The sequence below is a fragment of the Sorex araneus genome, chromosome 2 (genome assembly GCF_027595985.1).
Source record: "Sorex araneus isolate mSorAra2 chromosome 2, mSorAra2.pri, whole genome shotgun sequence".
Classification (NCBI taxonomy): domain Eukaryota; kingdom Metazoa; phylum Chordata; class Mammalia; order Eulipotyphla; family Soricidae; genus Sorex; species Sorex araneus.
In genome coordinates, this window is record NC_073303.1 from 331,869,569 (window position 1) to 331,893,439 (window position 23,871).

The 23,871-nt window shown below is 39.6% G+C and overlaps 1 protein-coding gene across 4 annotated transcripts in view; it reads left to right on the forward strand.

Moving 5' to 3' along the window:
• YES1 (YES proto-oncogene 1, Src family tyrosine kinase) overlaps positions 1–23,871 on the forward strand; it is a 76,424-nt gene that overhangs the window by 25,097 nt on the left and 27,456 nt on the right. Inside the window, exon 2 of one of the 4 annotated variants that reach the window (XM_055127729.1) lies at positions 11,481–11,535. The exons of the other annotated variants lie outside the window; for them this stretch is intronic. The gene's annotated coding sequence lies outside the window, so the exon portion shown is untranslated. The remainder of the gene's footprint in view (positions 1–11,480; positions 11,536–23,871) is intronic. 4 annotated transcript variants of the gene reach the window in all.

The following is a 23,871-nucleotide window of genomic DNA, read 5'->3' on the forward strand; positions in this document are numbered from 1 at the left end:
TAGGGTATTATTATCTTACTTTGTTTCTTTATATCCCTCAAATGACTGTGATCATTTTATGTATGTCCCTCTCCCTCTGACTTATTTCACTCAGCGTGTTACTCTGTGTCCATCCATATATCATCAAATTTCATGACTTTATTTTTTCTAACTGCTGTGTAGTATTTCCTTATATCAATGTACCATAGCTTTTTTGTTTGGGGGCACTTGGGTATTTGGCTGTTGTAAATAGTTCTGCAATGAACAAAGGAGTGCAGATCTCTCTTTTGCATTGTGCTTTGGGGGCCCTAGGGTATATTCCTAGGAACAAAATTGCTGGGTTGTATAGAAGCTCAGTTCCTAGTTTTTTGAGGAGTGTTTATGTTGCTTTCCAAAAAGACAGGACCAGTTGGCAGTCACACCAGCAGTGAATTAGAGTCCCTTTTTTCCAACATCCATGCCAGTAGTGATTGTTGTTGTTCTTTGTGATGAATGCCAGTCTCTGTGGTACGAATGAGGTGGTATTTCTTTGTTTTAATTTGCATTTTCCTGGTGATTAGTAATATCGAACATTTTTTAATGTGACTTTTGATCATTTGGATTTCTTCTTTGAGGAAGTTTCTGTTTATCTCATCTCCCCATTTTTTGATGGAGTTGTATTTTTTTCTGTGTTAAGTTCTACCAGTGCTTTATGTATCTTGGATAATAGCACATTATTGGATAAATGGTGGGCAAATAGTTTTTCCCAGTCAGTGAGCTGTCTCTATTTCTTTGAGGTGCTGAAGCTTTTATAATGTAATCCCATTTGTTCATGTTTGCTTCCACTTGCTTGGTAAGTGGCATTTTATTCTTAAAGATGCCTCTAGTTTCAATGTCATGGAGAGTTTTGCTTAAGTTGTCCTCTGTGTATGGGTTCAGATCTGATATCAAGGCCTTTAATTCATTTTGATTTGACTTGTTCATGGCCTCAGGAAGAGGTCTAAGGTTTGTGTTTTGTTTCTTTCTCTTCCCCCCCCCCCCCATGTGGGAAAGCCATGGTCTTTCACATGTTAATTTTGTAACCTACCACTCTACTATCCAAATCTATTGTTTCGAAGAGCTTTTTTTTGGTAGAGTTTTTAGCTTTTTCTAAATATAATACCATGTAATCAGCAAATAATGAGAGCTTGACGTCTTCCTTTCCTGTTTGGATAGCCTTAATATCTTTTTCTTACCTAATTGCCATTGCAAATACTTCCAGTACTATTTTAAATAGAAATGGTGAAAGTGGGCAACCTTGTCTTGTGCCTTATCTTAGAGGGAAGGCTTTCCATTTTTCTCCCCTTAGTATAATATTTGCATTGGACTTTTGGTAAATGACTTTGTGTTGAAGTCCCTTCAATCCCTTCAATTCCCTTTCTATCGAAAGTTTTTTTTCCCATCATGAATGGGTTCTGGATCTTGTCTGGATCTTTTTGTGATATGATCATATGATTTTTTTTCATTTTGATAGTGTTACATTGATTGACATGTATATTAAATCATCCTTGCATTCCCAGGATGAATCCCTGTTGGTCATGGTATATGATCTTTTTGATGAGTTGTTTGATTCTAGTTGCTAGAATTTTGTAGGGAATATTTACATTTATGTTCATCAGGGATATTGTCTGTAATTCTTTTGTGTGTGTGGTGTGTCCATCTGTTTTTGCTATGAAGGTAATACTTGCTTCATAGAAGCTGGGAGTGTTTATGTTTCTTTGATTTTCTGAGAGAACCTGAAAGTGGCCTATAAGTAGGTCTTCTGTAAAGATTTGAAGGAGGGGCTGGAGCAATAGCACAGCGGGTAGGGCGTTTGCCTTGCACGCGGCCGACCCGGCTTTGATTCCCAGCATCCCATATGGTCCCCTGAGCACCGCCAGGAGTCATTCCTGAGTGCAGAGCCAGGAGTAACCCCTGTGCATCGCCAGGTGTGACCCAAAAGGAAAAAAAAAAAAAGATTTGAAGGAAATCTCTAGTGAATATCTTTGGACCTGGGCTTTTCTTTGGGGGAGACTTTTGATTGCCATTTCGTTTTCTTTGATAGTGGTGGGTCTGTTCGATGTTTTTGTCTTTTTCATTCAGCCTTGGGAAATGATAGGAATCCAAGAACACTCTGTGTGAATCTGACTAGTGATTTATCAATTGTAATTTTTCTCATCGAACCAACTCTTGGTTTCATTAGTTTTCCTTTTTTTTTCCCAAGTCATTGATTTCTGCTCCAAGTTTTATTATTTTCTTCCTCCTACCTGTTTCAGGCTTTTTGTTGGTCATTTTCCAGTTTCTTAAGCTGTGCAGTGAAGTTATTTATTCGTGGGCCTTTTATTCTTTCCTATCAATGCTGGTAAAGCTATAAACTTTCCTCTTAACACTGCTTTTGCTGTGTTCCACAAGTTCTGGTAGGTAGTGTCTTCATTCTCGTTTGTTTCCAGGAATTTTTTTTGTTTCCTCTTTGATTTTTCTCTCTGACCCACAGGCTGTTCAGTAGTGAGCTGTTTAATTTCCAGGCATATTAGTTATTTCTCTGTTTCTGTTTGTGGTTAACTTCTATTTCCAGTGCATCATGGTTTGAGACAATACTTGATACAGTTTCTATCTTGATTTTATGGAGGTATGTTTTGGGGCCCCACAGGTGGTCTGTTGTGGAGATTGTCCTCTGTGCATTGAGAAGAACGTATGTTCAGCTTTTGAGAGGTGAAAAGCTCTGTGTGTGTGTGTGTGTGTGTGTGTGTGTGTGTGTGTGTGTGTGTGTCTTCCTATCTTCTATTTCTTCTTTTAAAGCTAGCATTTCCTTGTTGACCTTTAGTCTGGTTGACTATGGAGAGCCATGACAGGGTAGTGTTAAAGCCTCCAACTACTATTGTGTTACTATCAGTGTGCTCCCTGAATTCTGTTAATAGTCGTTTTTGAGTATTTTGCTGGTCCCTCATTAGGTGCATGTATGCTTAGGAGTGTGAGTACTTCCTGATATACATATCCCTTGATTCTAAAGAAGTAACTCTGTCTCTTAACATTTTTTTGAGCCTGAAGTCTATGTTGTTTGATACTAGGATGGTCACCCGGCCTTTTTGAGGGAGTAGTTTGCTTGAAAATTGTCTTCCAACCTTTGACTTTTAGTCTGTGTTTGCCCTGAATATTCAAATATGTTTCCGTATTTAAATATATTTTTATTACTTTGTTTCACTTTTTAATTGTTATTGTTTCCTATTTTAAAAACTTGTTATTTTAAAAATTAATGTAATTAATTTTTTATTGAATCACCATGATAAACACAGTTACAAAGTGGTTGTTCATGATTGGTTTCAGTTATAAAATGTTCCACCACCACCACTTTCCCTCCTGCCACCTCTCTTCCTCACCTACCTCTATGCAGGCACTTTTCTTTTTTCTGTCTCTTCAAGTGTGTTTCTTGCAAGCAGCAGAGTGTTGGATTCAATTTTCTAATCCATCATTCCAGTCTGTTTCTCTACTGGTGCATTTAGACTGTTGACATTGAGAGAAATTATTATCATGGAGTATTGTACCATGATTCTGTAGAAGTTTGGTATGGTTGTGAGGCTTGTCTTGTTTTAAAGACTTTACAAGAAGTCTTTCAGTTCTTCTTGTAAAATTTGTTTCAAGTATATGAAGTTCCTGAGTTATTGTTTGTCTGTGAACTTGTATATTGTTCCTTCAAATCTGAATGAGAGTCTAGCTAGGTGAAATATTCCTGGTAAGGTATTAATTTTAATGTTTTTGTTTTTTAAACTATATCTCCTCCATTTTCATCAGGATGAAAGGTCTAGTTTGATAAGTCAGTTGTGAATCTTAAGGACACACCTTTGTGTGTAATTTCTTTCTTTGATCTTGCTGCTTTCAGCATTCTATCTCTATCCTTTGATTTTGCTGATTACACTATTCTATATCTGTGGCTCTCATCATTTTGATTAGGATGTGTCTTGGATTGTTTTTATTTGGCTCTCTTAGCTGGTGGCCTTTAGGCCTCGTAGATCTGGGTGCTTGCTCTTGTCAGCTCTGAGTCTTCTCACCAATGATATCTTTGACTGTTACTTTTTTATTTGGGTGCCATACTGGCCTTCTGGGGCTCAAAGGATTTTTATGTTCCTCTTAAACTCATCCCAAAGTTCTCTTGACTGCTGCTTATTTATTTTGAAACTTTTTTCCATCTTCTGCTCTAGTCTGGCGGTTTTTTGCATATTATCTTGGATCCCACTGATTTTGTCCTTAGCTGTAGTTACTCTGCTGCTTAGGCCTTCTAGTGAGTTTTGCATTTTACCTGCTTTTCTTTTTTAGTTTTGACATTTCTGCTTATAGTTTTCTCATTTCTGCTTTCATAGCCTCTTGTGTTTTATTGGTTGATTGGTTGGCTGTTCCATTGTTTCTTTGAGCTCATTTAACATCCTCAACATTTTCTTTTTGAATTCTTTTATATAGGTGATTATTCCTGTTTGAGTCTTCAGTACTACTACCTTTGTCCATTACACATGGTATGGTTCACCTAGGGACAATTTCAAACAGTGAGAACACCAGCTAAGAGCACAAAAATTCGAGGTTTGAAACATAACACTAAATATGGAAAAGAAGCTTGTTTATAGTGTAAAAATCTTGTTTGGCCTGAACTGAGGCCACACTAATCTGACAACTTGTTTAATTTTTTGTAGCTTTTTGTCTCCACAAATGTCTGCAATAGTGCCATGAACAGTGATCGGAGGATTGCTAATTTAGAAATCTGAGCAAACTACTTTGCAAATATGGAATTTGTCATAATGTGGAAAAACGATAACAGCTATATGGTTATCATGCCCACCCTCCTCAACCCTTCTGCACCCCCTAACATTGCTAGGTAGTCTCAAGCACTGCCCTGGGCTGAGCTCTGCTGGGTGTAGCCCCTATTCAGATATTTTAAGTTGAGGGTAGAGGAAGAGATGGGAAAGAGAGGAACAAGAAAATATAATGAAAAGGACCAGAAGAAAAATTAACAAACTAAGTTTCTATGATTTATGTTTTTTTGTTTTCTTATGTCCTGGACTTTTTGTGAGACACTGTAAACTTTTAAAAATTTTCTTTTGTTTAAGCTCTTTTAATTCAGAAGAGTCTTAAAGCAAAGTTCCTCTGTTAGGTTATGTTAGTCGTTTTATTACATCATCACAATTCTCACAACCTTGCAACATATGTTATTATTCCTTCTCCCAAATATGAACACCTACGGGAGACTTGTAATTGTATCGATCAAAGATCACAGTTAATAAATAATAAATGATAGAGCTAGTATTGAAAGGTCAAACTCCATAGTTGTAATTTACCCACTTTTAAAATACTAGATAACTACTATATGCTAGACCAGAGGTTCTCAAACCTGTGTGTGTGTGTGTGTATTGGGAGTCGGGGGAGGGCGTCACCTGGCAGTGATCAGGGGTTACTCATGGCTCTTCCCTCAGGAATTACTACTGGCGGTGCTCAGTGAACTCTGTAAGATGCTGCTGGGCCATATTCAAGGCAGACTCCCTACCTGCTGTACGATCTCCAGCCCCAAGGTTTTTAAACTTACTGGGCTTACTACTCCATTTTCAGAAAGAAAATGGCTTAGTCCGTCCAGTGTCCCTGGAAATCTACCTTCTTCCAGTGACCAAACAGAAAGTTCCCAGTTGTAACTATGGCTCGTACTGCTCTCTGAACTGTTCAGAGCACCAAGGTGCCATATCTCCCCTTTGGGAAAATACTGTGTAGCTAGACACTAAACCAAAGTATAGCATAGACCCCCCCAAAAAAAAGGTTTCCTGAAGTTTGTACTTCACAGAGTTTACAGAGAAAGAAACAGATTGTAACAATTATGTTTAGTAAATGCCTTGGGGAGGGAATAAAATGTACTGTCGGAAAGCACCAGAGGTCAGGATTCTTTGACCATGTAAACTAAGTCCCAGAGGTTCAGTAGTCATATGACTAAATGATGCATACGAAAAAGGTAGGTGGTTCCCAGATATATAAATGAACATGGTGCATTTCAGGATCTAAAAGAAATTTATTATGGGGATAGATGGAAAAGATACAAAATGAAATTCACTTTGGGTAACATAGAATGCAAGGATAAATGAGAGATGAGTCAGGAGAGGTATATAAGGCAAATCACAGAAGCCTTTTACTTCATATTAAGAAATTTAGACCTTATTTTTGGGAGCAAGAGGGAACTTGAGCCATTGAAGCTCTTAATCATATTTTCTGTTTAGAAACAAACATTCTTCATACTAAATCCTGGAGAAATTGTCACAAAGCATGGAAGTCACTTAAGTGAATTTTTACAATAATTCAGACAGTAAAATGATAAGTAGCCTGTGGAATAGTAATTAGTTGAGGGAGAAGTGGGTGAATTTTGGCGATAACAGGGTAGTCAGAGCTTGGGGACTGGCCCAGCCTTGAGAAGGATATGAGGCATTGAATGAATGACTTGAAGGTTTCTAAAGCAGCCCAGCAGTGTTCTTACTGTTCACTAAGACAGGGACAAAGATTGTTTTTCTTTTCCTGTTTGGGGCCACACCTTGAAGTGTTTGGGGGCTACTCCTAAACTGGTTCTGTACTCAGGAGGAGCTCCCAGCTGTGTGGAGTTCCAGCATGCAAAGCATGTGATCTAACTATTTGAGTTATCTCCCTGGGTCAAGAGTGAGTTAGAAAGATCTCTCATATACAGGGTATAAAGTAACAGAGTAGGTGACTAACATGCCTCAAGGCAGTAGAAAGGAAGAGCATGAGAACTGATCTTCAGTAGAAAACTTGTCGCTGGGTGTGAGGTTTGTGTGTGTGTTGGGCAGGGACCGGGAATAAGCCAGGGAAGGGAATACTGTGACAGTGATGGAAGGATCTGGTCACTCCAGAGGAGGATGGGATGCTGAATGAAGGTAAAGTGATATGCAGCATGCCCTATCAGTAACCAAATCACAGTGCCAAGAGGAAGAAGAGGAAGAGGGGAAGAAGGGAAGGAGAGAGGGAAGAAGAAAGTGCTGACCATAGAGGCAGGCTGGGGGCAGGAAGGAAACTGGGGACATTGGTGGAGGGAAGTGGACACTGGTGAAGGGAATGGTGTTGGAATATGTATGTCTGAAACTCAATCATGAATAACTTTGTAACTTTGTGATCACAGTGATTCAGTAAAAATAAAGAAGATTTGGTTAAATAATGAAGAAAAGGATTAAAATTTTGAGAGCTTAGCTGAATAGTTCTGTGGTTTAGAATGCCTGCCTTCTAAGCATAAGGTCGTGAGTTTAGTCGCTGGCGTTGCCACACATGACAAGTAGGATCTCTGCTTTCTATGATTCCCAGTGCCTGTGCACTTTCCAGCTGCAACATAGGTGTGTGGAGCACCACAGCGAAGGGGCGTCTCTGTTGCTGAGCACTGATGAGCTCAGTGACTGGAGAGATGTGTAGGCACCTGGGCCAGGAAGTGTGGCCCCTGGTTAGCACCCCAGCCATCCCCAGTGAACACAACTGGAATGTGTGTGACCCCCAACCATCATAATAGCTTTAACATCAACAGTGGAGAGGAGGATGGGGGAGGATTTTCTTCAGGAGTGTTTTTTTTTTGGGGGGTGGATGCAGGGGGGAGCACACTTCATGGTGCTCAGGACTTACTCCTGGCTGTGTGTTGAGGAATCACTCCTGGCAAGCTTGGGGGCACCATATGGAGTGCCAGGGATCAAACCCAGGTTGTCCAGGTTCAAGTCAAACAACCTGTCTTCTGTATTGTCACCCTGTCCCCAGAAGGAGTGACTATTGATGGGGAAAATGATAGGTCCCTTTTTTGATGTGGTAAAATAGATTTTCAGTAGATGTCCAATTCAATGATCCAGTAGATGGTATCATTAATAGCTATCCCAATGAAAAGAGTGGGTTCCAGGGCCAAAGAGAAAGTGTTATGACCAAAAGTTTGCTTAATCTGGCAGGAAAACAAGGAAGACTTTTTTTTTTTTTTTTCAACAACAGCTGGTAGGCTGGTGACCGTAGGTAGGCAAAGCACCAAAGCTATTTTCTGGGGATCGGAGTTCCAGGAGCATTTATATAAAGCATCTGCAGGGCATGTGAATTTTTAATCCAGCACGAGACAATATAATCATTGGCATCAAGTACAGAAATGACATTGGGGTTACAGTACAAAAAGGATACCATAAGATAGGAATTACAATCATGGTTACATCCAAGGAAGTTGGGCAAAGTTGTTTCCTGGAAACCAGGGGGTCTTGTGGTTTTGCAGTTAATATAGTATAAAAGTAAATTTTGAATTGCACGTTACAATAGTACAGTGGGTAGAGTACTTGCTTTGCATGAAATCAAACCAGGTTTGACTCCCAACATCCAGTATAGCCCTCCTCCTCCCCCACCCCCCATTCCCTGCCCCACCCTAAAGGAGTGATCCCTGAGTTCTCAGGTTCTCAGCCAGGAGTAAGCCCTGAGCATTGCTGGGTGTAACTTCAAAACAAAAACAAAACCAAACCAAAGTGAGTTCCTAGACTAGATATTTTGATAAGACAAGTATAGCTTTTCTGTCTTTATCCTGTATGCTTCTGTAATAGAACGCCTGTAGGTAGTTGTAAGTGGATTTTGATATTTTATAAGATTTTTTCCAGTAAAACAGTGTTTTCTTCCAGTAGAATAATCTAATACTAGTATAAAATTAACTAATTTTAGGGGCTAGGGCAATAGTAATGTAGGTAAGATGCTTGCAGTGCACTCAGTCAACCAGGGTTTGATACCCGGCACCTTATATGGTCCTCCACGCCCACCATGCAGTCCTGAGCATCACTGGGTGTGTCCCCAAAACCAAAGTAGAGTAAACTTAAGAGTATCTTGCCCCGAGTGGAAGAGGCTGTCAAGATCCCCATGGCGTATTTGAGATGCCAAATACAGTAACAATAACAGGTCTCATTCCCGACCCTGAAAAGAGCCTCCAATCATTGGGAAAAACAAGTAAGGAGAGTCTGCTAAATCTCAGGGCTGGAACAAATGGAGACGTTACTGGCGCCCGCTCAAGTAAATCGATGAAGAATGGGATAACAGTGAAAATAAGTTACTGGATTTGTAGAAATCTAATAAATAAATATTTTATATTTTATAAGTGCCTTTCAACCATAGTTGACTAAAATGGTCTAGGGTAATTATCTGAAATTATCGTAATTCCTTTGTGTTCTGTGTTGAATTTAAGATGTATTTGGATTTGGTGGTTTTCATTTGTAAGTATTGCTAATAAATCTTAGCAAAAGATACTTAATAAATCTTAGGCTTCTTAAATAGTAATAATAAGTCTCACAATGGAGACATTACTGGTGCCCACTCGAGCAAATCGATGAGCAACAGGAGGACAATGCTACAGTGCTAATTGTCTACATATTCCTCAAATTAGCTGCTCTGGCTGCTCTTGTGCATGGTTTTCCTCCCAGAAACCTTAGTGAGCCAGCCTCCTAGAATCATGGACAGGTTAGTTATAGATCTAAGTTGTTGAAAAGAAGATGGTGAAAAATTGGTACCTGTGAGCATTGTCACAGTGCTCACGTTTTCTCTTTCTAACTCTTGGAAAATTCCCTTCTTTGTGTGTATTTATGTGACAGAGTGTTAGCCTTCAGTAGGCTGCTCGTTTCTCCTCTCTCTCTTGTCTCTTTTTTTATGCCTTCCCTGCCTTTTGTGTTTCATGGTAAGGGACAGGGATTAAAAACAAAAGAGAAAAATTATGGACTCTGTGTATGGCCTGTTGAACACCATGACCTGTGGATACTGATTATTTTATATCTAAAAGAGTTAAGTCTGGAACATTGAGAATAGTTAGTGGTGAACTGGAGCTATCTGGGCAAATCGCCCATTTGTGGCTACACTACACCCTCTTGCTGGATACAGCATGCAATGTCATAGTTGTTTAATATCTAGGGTGTATTTATAGAAATAATGTGCATTTAAATGTATTTTTTTAAGAGTTCAAAATTATGTTAAGTCATCTGAGAATTTTAAATCACTATTACTAGTAATAGGGCAACAGCTTCATGGAGAGGGGTGGGATATTGTTTTCAGAGCTGGTTTATTTGGTGGAGTGTTGTAGGTGGAACTATGAAGCTGACTGTGTTAGCATGTTTGTAACATTTTTAAAGGAATAATATTTGGTAGTTTATCCAAGAAAAGAAAGCGTTAAGCACAGAGCTTCCCTGGAGACTGGACTGCATGGGTAATAGAAAGAATGCAGCCCAGGGCTCAGCTCAGAATCTGTAGCTATGCCACTTGCAGCCTCATCTCGGTGAGCAAGTCACAACCTTGTCACCTCGGATTTTTTAGATAGAGTATTTGTGATATTGGCTCTTTTCTTGGCAAGATATTAGGGTTGTTATGGGTACTAGTATCTTGCCAAGAAAAGAGCCAATATCACAAATATCACAAACAGGCAGTCAACTTCACAGTTCCACTTATAACACTCCACCAAATAAACCAGCTCTGAAAACAATATCCCACCCCTCTCCATGAAACTGCTGCCCTGATTATTAGTAATAGATTAAATAGTCAGATTAAATAGTAAAAAATTGGGAATGTAATGCACAGTCAAAAGAGTAAAAACAGTGGTCCAACTGAAGTGTTAGCTGCTAATGACTGAGGCAGATGCATAAAAAAATATTTCACATTTATTTTACTAAACATTCTGTTAGAAGGCTATTCTGAAACAATATAGATCTTGATACTTGAGCACTTGAAATATAGTTGAAAGCTTTTATCTGATTTATGGAATTGATAACTTAGGAAATGGTTGAAAACCTTCAAGTATTTCTGGGAAGAATGTGGGGGGGGGCGGTGGTGAGCTGGGGGGCGATGTTTGAGCCAATACCTGACTGTTCAGGAATCACTCCTGGCGGTGCGCAGGGGACCATATGTGTTACTTCTCTGCTATTTGGAAAATTAAAAGAATACCTTATAGATTAATAAGAAAAAGGTTCACAAGGAGAACAGTTCACAAAGGAGATTGAACCCAGACCAACTGCATGTAAGGCAAATGCCCTACCTGCTATAGTATTTCTCTGGCCCTGATTGCTATTTTTTGCCCTGTGGGAGAAACATATATTAGGTATATTGTTGGATAGAATTAACCAGAATCAAGTTACAACACAGTGGTTTCTTTCAGTAAATGTTAAATGGGTGCAAATATAGCTAAAGCTACTATAGTTACTTAGCAAAGATAGCTAAGTAGAAGGAAATAGAAGATCTTTGTGGAATGGACATTATTCTTTTGCTGTCTGTTATTTTACCCCCTCCTCTCTTGCTAGGGATCAAACCCAGAACCCCACACATGCCAGGCAGGTGTTCTACCACTGATTCCTTGCTCTTTATCCTCATTCTTCCTTTTCTTACTCTTTTATGTTGTACTTCAACATAAAAAGACTACAGTAGTCCGAGAGCTTTTTCATATTCTACTAGTTCTACTTAAAAGACATTTTCCAGTCAGTGTCTAATTGATTTTTTATCTTCCTCAGCTTCAAGCATGTGTTTTGGAAGATTAACAGGTGATTGAGAAAACGAGATGAGAAAGTAAGTTTGGGAAGTTAACCTGATATAGTAGATTAAGAAGTTGGGATTTATTTTGTGGAGGTAGAGAAGGTGTTGAAAGGTTTTCCTGGAGAGTGCTGCAAGTAGAGTTCTACTTTATAAGATTGTGTCATTCAGCATACTAGGATCTCTTTTGATTGGATCAAAAGTTGATTAACAGAATAAATTGCTATAAAGCAGATATATATACGTATATATATAGTAGAAACAGATTATTAAAATTGGAAAAGGGAATAGGCATTTATTTTTAAATTATGCTTATGTTATAAATGGTTCTAGGTTCTGGAGGTATGGGATTGAAGGGGGTAAGAGTCCTAGTTCTAAATCAGAGAGAGTTTATTGGGCTAAGTTGCAGGCATTGTATTCAGGAGGCACCACATGATCCCCCAAGCACCACCAGGAGTAGCCCCTTGATTGCTACCAGACGTTTCCCCCCAACAAAAAATATCCTGCTTCTGATATTTGGAAAATTTAGAGATATCTTAGAGATTAGTAAAAAAACAAAAAAAGGTGGATAATCCTCTGGAAAGGTGAACAAGAGTCTTGAACAGTTCACAAAAGAGATTCACCAATATACATATGTGAAAGCATTTGGATAGTAATTTTGAAAAGAAAGTCATAATGAAAGAATGCTTGCTGCACATCCACTAGAAAAGATGAATTTAAAAGACTGAAAATGCCACATATTGAAAATGTGAAGGGATGGTAATTCTCATTTTGTGCTAATAGGAGTTGACAGCCTCCATAGAAAACTGATTCAGAAACCTGCCTCAAGGTATCTTTCCAGCAGAATTGGTAGCTAGCAGCAAAGGTCTCTAATCTGGGTGGTGAGAATGTTGGTACTTGTGCTGATTCATTGGGATGCACATTTCTTGTGCTGCTTGTCTATGAATGTCCTTTGGGGGGATAGGGCTTCTCTTACACAGGGGGCTTGAGGGCCACTTGAATAAAAAAATACTTGTACTACTGGGGCAAATGTTTTAGTTCTAGTGCTCTCTAATATGGTGCTGCTCAGACCCAGTGGTGCTTGGGGGTACCCATGCTATACTTGTTAGTGCTTGAAGCACCATGTGCCAGGAATCAGATCTGGTCCCTGTGCACACAAGGCATGACCACAAAGCTATGTCCCTTACTCTTCAGTGACTTTTTAAAATTGCCCTTCCTTAGTATTCTATAGAGGAAGACCATCATTCATAGTCAAAATCATAGTCATAGCAGTAATGGTGATAAATATGTCAAACACTGTTTTTTGGTACATCATACTCAGTGTTCACAACAACTCTGACGCTTGTACTATCCCCATTTTCACAGGTACAGAAAGGTTGAGTGACTTGCTGAAGCCCGCATAGCCACTTAGTGATAGACTTTGAACTGAGATGTACTCTCTTTAAGGAAATTATGAGCCGATATGCTTTATATCCAATAAACACGTAAACTTGAGAGTCTCTACTCTCAGCCCTATTTTATATAATGATAAAAAGTCTCAAGAAGAATAATGCAGGCTAAAGGAGAATTACTGCTTTAAATAGGGTGATTAAGGATGGTCTCATCAAGAAGGTGGCAAGAGAGATTTTGAGGGTTAAGGCACATAACTTGCATGCCACAGACCCTGGCTCCACATAAGCATTGCTGGGGGACGCTGAGGCTTCCAAGAACTTCCAGGGTGGTTTAGGTAATTCGCTTGTACTTCAGGCTCTGAGCAGCAAGCCCTTGAACTGAATCACCAGTCTGGCTGGCCAAGAATCACTGGGAGGGGCCCTCCTCCGGGTCCCCTAAGTATTGCTTGGAAGACCTCCCCTGAAAAAGAGAAGGTAGTAATAACAAAGCATTTTAAAGGAGCTGAGATGGGTGAACCATGTAGGTATCCAGTAGAGAGTTTTATAAGCCGAGAGAAGAAAGTGCATTGCCCCAAGACTGGAAGTGTGCCTGGCCTGATAGCATGAGGGTCATGCGGAGAAGTAGGGTAAATGGAGGCACAGTAATAGGAGCTGAGTTAGAGAAGTAGAGAGAACTACAGAGTAAGATGTGTGTGTCTGTGCAAGAATTTTATTTTAGTCTAAGTGCAGCTTAGAAGTTTTTGAAGATTCTAGCAAATATGTCATAAGAAGTTTGCTCCAATACCTCAGAAAAGCCTATAAGGAATAGAAAGGTAGGAATAAAAAGATCATTTTGGCCCCCTCTGAGAGGTGCTGAAACTCTGTAGCCAGGCTTCAGTGTGGTTGAGGTCTGGGGAGACACTTTCTGAAAGGGGAATGGCAGGTTAAATCTGTTTGGGAACATCTGATTTAGGCTATTACTGTAATTCCATACTATTTGTGAATTTGTGAAAGACTATGATTTAGACTAGGATAGTAAGGAAGATGGAGAGAAGTGTTCAGAAGCTAGATACATTTTGAAAATAGAACCAAAGTTTGCTGAGATTTGGATATAGAGTGTGAAATTACAATGACGTCACAGTTTTTGGCTTGAGCTGGTGTAACGTAACTGAGATGAGGAAAACTAAAGAGCTGATTTGGAGGAATTCTACGAATGTTAAATTTTACATATCTTCAGATTTATTAGTAGGAATGTTGAGTAAATATTTAAAAGATGAAGCAAGAGCTAGGGAAGATGAGAAAGTAATTCAGACGTGATGTGGGGCAAGGTAAACATTACATTCTACCTAACTGTTCTAGTATCTGCAGGTGACTCTCTGAGGCCAAGCATTCCATTAATCTTGTGAGTCTCTTATCTGTAGTAGGCAGAAAAAAGTCTAGTGTAAAAATTTGTTTCATTTTGGAAGGTTTGCTCTTTTAGTACATTTTGCTAAGATATGTAGCTATTACTGGCTACTAAAGTAACAACTTTTTGAAATTTATTAGTTACACAGGGGGGGGGCTTAGGGTGGGGAGGCTAGGGGCGTGGGGGGGTTAGGGTGTGAGGAGGCGGGGTGGAGCTATACTGGGATTCTTGGTGGTGGAATATGAGCACTGGTGAAGGGATGGGTATTCGAGCATTGTATAACTGAGATTTAAACCTGAAAACTTTGTAACTTTGTAACTTTCCACAAAAAAAAAATTAAAAAAAAATAAAAAAATAAATAAGCCAGAAAACAGACAAACACAGGATAATGTCATCTATATGTGGTATTTAGAATAACTGGATAAGGAAATGCAATGGTTGAAGGGGGGAATGACTAGATCACCCCTGGCCCCAGATTATAAGAATGGGAGGGAAAGAAATTGAGTGGCAGTGGTGGAAAAATAAATAAATAAATAAATAAATAAATAAAAATAATAAAGTAACAACTTTTAAGGGGCTGGAGAGAGAGTAACAGCCAGTGCTCCACTTGTCTTGCACCCTGCCTATGTGGACTCCATCCCCAGGACCCTGAGTACTCCCTTGGGTAAGTACCTGAAGGAGTGATCCCCAACCCAGCGCAGAGCCAGGAGTAAGCCCTGAGTACCTCAAGGTGTGGCCCAACCCCTGCCCCCAGATAAATAGTAAATAGACCAGTCAGCAAGGTACCTTCTAGGCCAAAAGTCTCTTAGGAGTGTGGGGGTAGAGCACTGCCTGAAAAACTAAACGGCTGATTAGGGCAATTAGCATTTTATGTTCCTTGACTTGTATTGTCAGGCCAGCTCAAACTCAAAAATAGGTGAATAACAACTGGACAACCACATGCAAAAAAATGGGTTTAGACCTTGACCTGACACCATGCACAAAAGTCAGATCAAAATGGATTAAAGACCTCAACATTAGACCACAAACCATAAGGTACATTGAAGACAAGGTCGGCGAAACCCTCCACGATATTGAAGATAAAGGTATCTTCAAAGGTGACACGGAACTAAGCAATCTAGTAAAAACAGAGATCAACAAATGGGACTACATTAAACTAAAAAGCTTCTGCACCGCAAGAGATACAGTGACCAGAATCCAAAGACTATCCACAGAATGGGAAAGGATATTTACACAATACCCATCAGATAAGGGGTTGATATCAATGGTATATAAAGCACTGGTTGAACTCTACAAGAAGAAAACATCCAACCCCATCAAAAAATGGGGCGAAGAAATGAACAGAAACTTTACCAAGGAAGAAATACGAATGGCCAAAAGGCATATGAAAAAGTGCTCTGCATCACTAATCATCAGAGAGATGCAGATCAAAACAACTTTGAGATACCACCTCACACCACAGAGACTAGCACACATCCAAAAGAACAAAAGCAACCGCTGTTGGAGAGGATGTGGGGAGAAAGGGACCCTTCTTCACTGCTGGTGGGAATGCCGACTGGTTCAGCCCTTCTGGAAAACAATTTGGACGACTCTCAAAAAATTAGATATTGAATTCCCATTTGACCCAGCAATACCACTGCTGGGAATATATCCCAGAGAGGCAAAAAAGTACAATCGAAACAACATCTGCACATGTATGTTCATCGCAGCACTGTTTACAATAGCCAGAATCTGGAAAAAACCCGAATGCCCCAGAACGGATGACTGGTTGAGGAAACTTTGGTACATCTATACAATGGAATACTATGCAGCTGTTAGAAAAAAGGAGGTCAAGAATTTTGTAGTCAAGTGGATGGGCATGAAAAGTTTCATGCTGAGTGAAATGAGTCAGAAAGAGAGAGACAGACATAGAAAGATTGCACTCATCTATGGTATATAGAATAACAGAGTGGGAGACTAACACCCAAGAACTGTAGAAATAAGTACCAGGAGGTTGACTCCATGGCTTCGAGGCTGGCCTCACGTTCCGGGGAAAGGTCAACTCAGAGAAGCGATCACCAACTACATTGTAGTCGAAGGCCATGTGGGGGAAGGGAGTTGCGGGCTGAATGAGGGCTAGAGACTGAGCACAGCGGCCACTCAACACCTTTATTGCAAACCACAACAGCTAATTAGAGAGAGAAAACAGAAGGGAATGCCTTGCCACAGTGGGAGGGTGGGGTGGGGGGGAGATGGGATTGGGGAGGGTGGGAGGGACACTGGGTTTACGGGTGGTGGAGAATGGGCACTGGTGAAGGGATGGGTTCCCAAACTTTGTATGAGGGAAGTATAAGCACAAAAGTGTATAAATCTGTAACTGTACCCTCACGGTGATTCTCTAATTAAAAATAAATAAATTAAAAAAGAATAAGGCAGTGGCTGTGGGAGATCAGATTATTCTATAATTACTGATATTTAGGAGATTCTTGCCTCTTTACTAGCATTTTAGTCTTTATAATAAACTCCTAAACTGTTTTTTGGATGTGGGGCTTGGGGGTTCTGGCTCTAAGTCTCATGGATCACTCCTGGCAGTGCCTGGAACCATGTGAGGTTCCAGGAATCAGCCAGGGTCTGCCACATGCAAGGCAAGTACCTTAACCTCTGTATTAGCCTCTAGGATCCTCAATTACCATTTTGTTGTTGTTTTGAGACCATACTTGGCTGTGCTCAAGGCTTACTCCTGACTCTGCTCAAGAATCTCTCATTGTGGATTTGGGGACCATGTGGTGTGCCAGAGTTTGAACCCCTGTTGGCTGCATGCAAGGCGATCTACCTACCCACTGTATTATCTGAACCTTCCATTTTTATCTAAAGAATAAACACCTCGAGGACCCTCTGCTCCTAAAGACTTTGAATCCAGAGACCTTACACATTCAGGCATCCAGCACAGCTTCTTATAGCAATGCACTGGGACTGAACTGGGCTACAACTCCGTGCTGCCTGGGGGTGGATCTTTCCTCCCCACCCTGTCTTCCTGCACAGAAAGTGGCGGTGGCAGCAACATCCATATGGCAGGAGCCATCTTCTAAGACTCCTAACCCAGAGGTATACGATTTTTACACTTGGGGCTCCTAGGGAATCATGGGAAGTGGGTGTAACCGGCACACCCTTGGCCCAGATAAATTCGGAGCTGCTGAGAGTGAAACAGACCCTCTGCGCCTAAAGACTTTGATTCCAGAGACTTCTTACAGCAGTGCACTGGGATTGTGAGCTGGGCTATGCAATTTCTGGCAGAATTTTCCCTGGACTTCATACAGAAATCCAAAACCACGCGGACACTGCTGCGTCCACGAGACTTAACATCTATAATTGTCAGCAATGTGAAACGGTTCCTTTTTAACAGGTCTGACTTGGGGGGGAAACTCCAAATAATAACAGTGAGTTTTTGTTGAAATATTGAAGGTTATTAAAGTAGCAGCCATTTCTCTGGACTGTGAACTAAGCAACAGCCCCATGCCGGCCGAGGAGAGGAAATATCCCTCTTTCCCGGTTGTTTCCCATTTTCAGGGAGAAACGCGGCGTGGCGTCCACCATACTATGAGGCTCGGGAAAGGGGATGAGGGGGGAAAAAAAGGAAAAGGAAAAATTAAAAAAAAAAGAGTTATGTACTTGGAGCAGTGGGGCTACATATCTCTTCATTCTCAGCAGTGGTAAACTAATTATCAAATGCTTCCTTGGTAGTAGGGCTGTCTTTCTTGGGGGGGGGGGGAAACTCCAACAACAATAGTGAGTTTTGTGTTGAAATATGGAACGTAATCAAGGTAAAGAGAAAATGAAGTGAAATTCATCAGTTATACAGTTGGGGGTAGGGGGCGGGGGTATACTGGGGTTTTGGTGGTGGAATATGGGCACTGGTGAAGGGATGGGTGTTTGAATATTGTATAACTGAGACATAAACCTGAGAACTTTGTAACTTTCCACATGGTGATTCAATAAAAATTTTTTTAAAATAAAATAAAAAATAAAGTAACCAAAAAAAAAAAAAAGAAACACCTCGAGTCTAAAAAAATTTGCCACTAAGCCGAGTATAAATTTTAGACCTTCCTAGGAAATGTAAAGAATTGTAATGATGCTTTCTTCTTGAAACTAAAAGGAAAATGGCACAGATATTTTAATCAGAAAATATCCTGGCAGAATTTTCCCTGGACTTTATACAGAAATCCAAAACCGCGCGGACACTGCTGCGTCCACGAGACTTAACATCTGTAATTGCCAGCAATGTGAAACGGTTCCTTTTTAAAGTAAAAAGTGAAAAACTTAATGTTGCACTTTTTACAAATTAACATGATGATCAGATGGATTTTATTCAAACAATGCCTAGGTTGACATTAACACTCAATATTGAGGGGCTGGAGAGGGTAGGGCACAGCACTTGCCCTGCACAGGCCATCCTGGGTTCGATCCCCAGCATTCCACATGGTCCCTTGAGCACTGCCACGAGTGATTCCTGAGTGCAGAGCCAGCAGTAAGCCCTGAGCCCCACCTGGTGTGGCCCCAAAACAAAAACAAGTGTACAACATCAACCAAAAACCCATTTAGCAAAGTGTGTCAGTTAAATAAAGGAGAAAGTTCTTATGATCATCTAAGAAAATATGAAAGTATTTTACAAAAATCTAATATGCATTCATGATTAAAAAAAAAACTTCAGCAAACAATTAGAAGACTTTTTCAGTGTGACAGTTGGCCACAAAAAAAAATCTCACAGCTGACATATTTAATGATAGTAACTTAAATTCTCTCATTCTTAAGATCAGAACAATGGCCAGGGTATGGAATTCAATGGTAAAGTGTGTGCTTTGTATGTACAAAGCCATGGGTTTGATCTTCAAGAGCACAAGCACATTCCAGTCATATAAAAAAGATCAGGAGCTACAGAGATAGCACAGGGGTTAAGGCACTTGCCTTCTGTGCTTATGACCCCAGATTGAACCTTGACATTAAATGGTACTACCAGAAGTATGGCCAGGCGTGGCCCAGAAACCAGGAGTAAAACTATTTGTGCATATGACCTTGAATTTAAAAAATCTGGAACCTACAAAAAAGTCACTATGGCATGTGTTTGGCAGGTTCACTAGACATCTTTAAGCTGATTAATACATAGGTTTCAAGTATGGCTCTGTGTGTATGTATAATATACAAGTGGGGCTAAGGACACGGCTCAACAGTAGAGCACTTACTTGCAAATATGACACCTGAGATCAGTTTCGACTACAGCAATAAAAAACTTTAATTTTTATGTGGATTTATACATACTTAGCTATTACATTCAACTTATTGCTCTTAATATTTAGTAAAATAATGAAGACTTAGAAATAAAGTGTTGCCATTTGTAATAGTATTTATACAAGTATTGATACAAGTGATATAATAGTAAAGTGATATGAAATATCTGGACTTAAGGAATATTGGATAAGAGCAATATACTAAAAATTATTAAACATTACTGAGAAAAATATCTGATTGAAATAAATGAAATATTACATTAATGAATTGGAGGAGACACACACACAGACACACATACACGAACACACCCAATGATGCTCAGAGCCTGCTCCTGGCTCTATGCTCACGGATTATTCCTGGCATTGCTCTGGGGACCATAGTCAAAAGTCCTGGTGTTCAAACCAGATGTGCTGCATTGTAAGCAAGCACCTTACCTATGTTTATTACTCTCTGCCTCTGCAGGTATTTGTTGACTACTATCCTGAGTATCTCAGAGCAATTTTGAAAAAGATGAAAAATCTGAAGGAATTATATGATCTTATTTCCAGACTTGCTATAAAGTGATAGTAATGAAGATAGTGTGATAATTGACATAAACATAGACAAAGAATAGTAGAATTAAGAAGTATAGAAATAGGCCCACACATTTGTGATTAGTTGAGATGCTTATTCATTGGGGAAGTCTATATTAAAACTGCAGTAGCACTATACATCTAAAGATCTGACAGCCTGTGTTGAGTACGATATGAGAACAACCAAAACTTTTGTTTTTTATTTCCCCAGATTTATATTTTTTTATTTAATTCTTTGTCTTATTATATATATATTTAAACTTTTAGGGTCACACCCTGTGATCCTCAGTAGTTGCTCCTGGCTGTGTACTCAGGAATTATTTCTGGCGGTGCTTGGGGGACTATATGGGATGCTAGGGATTGAAGTCGGGTCGGCCGCATGGAAAGCAAACACCCTACTGCTGTACTGCTCTGGCCCCTGTCTGTATTTGATGTTTCCCTTGACTACACCTTTTGTCTTTTAATCTTCATGCTTGCTCTTTGTAGTTGATTTATTGCCTTTACAAATGTTTTTCAGTATGTCTTTCTTGTTAATGCTATTTCTTTTTTTAGTTTAGAAAATTTCTTTAAATTTCTTATAAGGATGCTTCAATCTTCATTCACCTCTGTTTGGACAACTCTTTGAATGATAAGCTCATCAGGTATAGAATTTCCCCCTTACAGCACTTTCGATTATGGCATGCTTCTCTCTTCTAAATCTGCAGTTTCTGTTGTAACTATGCAGATTTTTTAAGGGATCCTCCTGCTATATAAGAAGTTTTCTCTATAGATGCTCTTTTGTCCTTAGAGTCATCATCACTTGTTTCAGTTAGCATCATACTGCATACACAGTGGTGATCTCAGTATGCTATGCTGTATAATCTAGTTTTGTAGGTGACTGTACCATCAAGTTGGTATGAATACATTTTTATTTGTTCACACACTAATGAAACTGTAACAACCAAACACAGAGTAAGGAGTAGCCCATAAGTACTGCCACGTGTGACCCAAACTCCCAATGTCCCAAAACATTTCCTTTTTCAATTTGCTACTCTGTCTGGGTGAGATGTATTGCTTTACTTTATAGTAGAATTTTAATAGATTAGGAAACTGGCCGGTTGAAGTATTACAGATATGAGACAATTATTAAAGTGTTAATATGAGATAATTATTAGTATCTCTGCAGTTTTACTTAAACTGGTATTGAAAATAACGATTGCTATAGAAATAATATTGGACCTAAGAAGATAACTGTGGTTGAAATGCTTTTTCTAGCTTCTGGCAAATTGAATGGTGGTAATGGTTAGAAACGTAGGTTCTCACCATTATTTCTATCAACGAATAAGAAATTAGTAATTAATCGCAAGTTCTAATGTTGAAGTATGGACAACAAATTCATTTTGTATTTGTTTTATATTGTCAATTACCTTTTGAGTTGTCAAACTTTATAGATAGAATAAAATGTTAAAAAAAAAAAAGAAAAAGAAAAAAAAACCTGTCTAGGTGACTGCATTGTATCTAGATCCAGTATGAAGAATGTGCTGAGGTTTTTAATTTCATCCTAGCCCATGTGCTTTAGTTTAAAGGATAGTTTATGTTTAGAGAAACACTTTGAGGGAAAGTTTGGATGTATTATTTTTTAAGCTGTTGAAAAGGAATTCTCATGACTGGAGTAGTTTTTATGATCCTTACAATTGCAAGTAACACTGAAGTAAAATAAAACTGACTTATGCCGTAGATATATTGTTCTCTCACATAATAAAATTTCTGCAACTAAAGTATATTGCAGTTTTAGTGCTATATCTCATGATTCAGTTATGTTGTGTGACTTAATCCCTCCGCAGGAGCAGCAGGACCCGTTTATTTTCTCTTTCTGCCCTACCATTCTCAGTCTTTCGGCTCCTCGTATCCAAGTGCTGCTTACTCTGATCTAGTCTCTGGAAGTTTGCTTCAGATTTAGGCACCAGTGAAGTTTTTCATAAGTGTGAAAAACTGCTTATGCTCATAGAATGCACAGTGAATTAACAAAGAGTATAAACCCACCCATCTTCTTCTTACCTAGGGTTGGACTGATGAAGGGCGTGGCAAATCTGAGGCAGGTAAACAAAATCTGGGTTCTTTATCTGAACAGGAGAATGATTATTGAGTAATCAATGGTATTAGTCTACGCGAAGGACTAATAGAGTTCAGTGAATTAGATAAATAATAAATGTCCTGATAAAAGTACATTCTGAGTTTTTGTTGGACTGTGGAAATTCTTTTGTGTCCTTGTCATTAAGTTATTGTTCAGCTTTCTGCCTTTTAGCTTTTATCTACATGATGCTAAAAAAATAAAATGCTCTTGCTCAGTTATCCATGAGTTCCTATTACTGATTCGCTTGCCTTTTAAAATCAATTTAAATGCCACCTGTGTTCTCTGTGCTCACTATATGAATCTGTTCTACTCTACCTAAACTATATCAAAGTATAAAATTTTTATATACTTTTATGTTTAAAAATATTTTAAACAGAAAGGCATAGTTTAAATTCTTTCTTATCCTGAAGTTGAGGATTCTTTTCCAACCATGTTTTTGTATTTATGGGGATACACCAAAACCGTATAACTAAACTGTATTACTTCTTCACACTTCTTTATATCTCTTCCTTGGGTAAATTTTATTATCTATAATAAGTGTAGTGTGAGAGTTCAGTAAATACCAGGGAGAGAACTTCTTCATGTCACTTTTACCCATATCCTACTGATCATCCAAACCTGATTATTTTGTGTAATATCTCTTTGCCCTTCATCTGTGATTCCGCAGTGTTTATGCTTTTGTACTTTCTCACATAGGTCATGTTAATGATCTTATAACTTGATAAACTGACATGATTTTTTATTCTATAATAAATACTTTGACCCAATCTAAAACACCCCCATTTATTCACCTTTTAAAATATTTTAAATAATGTATTGATGCTTTTTTCTCTCACCACCTTTGATACTTCTTTGGGGGTAGGAAGTACAGTGGAGGGGTTTGGCCACACTCTGTGGTGCTTGGGGTCTCTTTCCAGTTCTCTGTTCAGGAGCAGGCCCCTGCACTTCCCAGGGGACCATATATGAAGCCAGGAATCAAAGTGGAGTTGACCACAAGTGGGGCAACACCTAAGTGGTGCCCCAAAAGTTTTACCAGCAGTTCTCAGCCAGCAGTACCAATGGGCCCAGTGCAAGAGCCTGAGAATGCCATGTGGCTGTGCCGCTTGGACCCTGCAGTGTCAGGGATGATCAGGGCCACGCCAGCAGGAGCCTCCAGGCCCACATCTGGTGTTTCCTGAGAGGCTCGGAGACGTGGTGCTGAGAATTGAACCTGCCCGAAGCACACCATTTCCTTGTCTTGCCATTCAATATTTACTGATTTTTCTTTCTTTTGTCTGTGTTGGGGATGAGAGTCTCCCACACAGAATCCTGGGCGGAGGCCTCCCAAACAGAGCTTGAGCCCACGCCCAGCAAAATTCAGGCAGTCTCGAAGGGATTGTTTTCAGTGCAGGGAGCAGCCGTGCCCCAGAGCTATACCTAGCAGTGTTCAGGGGAACGTGCAGTGCGGCAGATCCAGCCCAGTGCAGGTCCAGGCGAGGCAGCATTCTAAACTCTCGCTGGCTTCCTCACTGCTTCATCGGTGACTTCTGGTAATTTAACGGTGATAAGACTTGACCAAAGCTTTGTTTTGGACTCAGAAATTTGGGTGGTTTTTTTTTTTTTTTTTAGTCTCTTGGACACCTTTGCTTAGTTCTTTAGTGAATTTGGGAA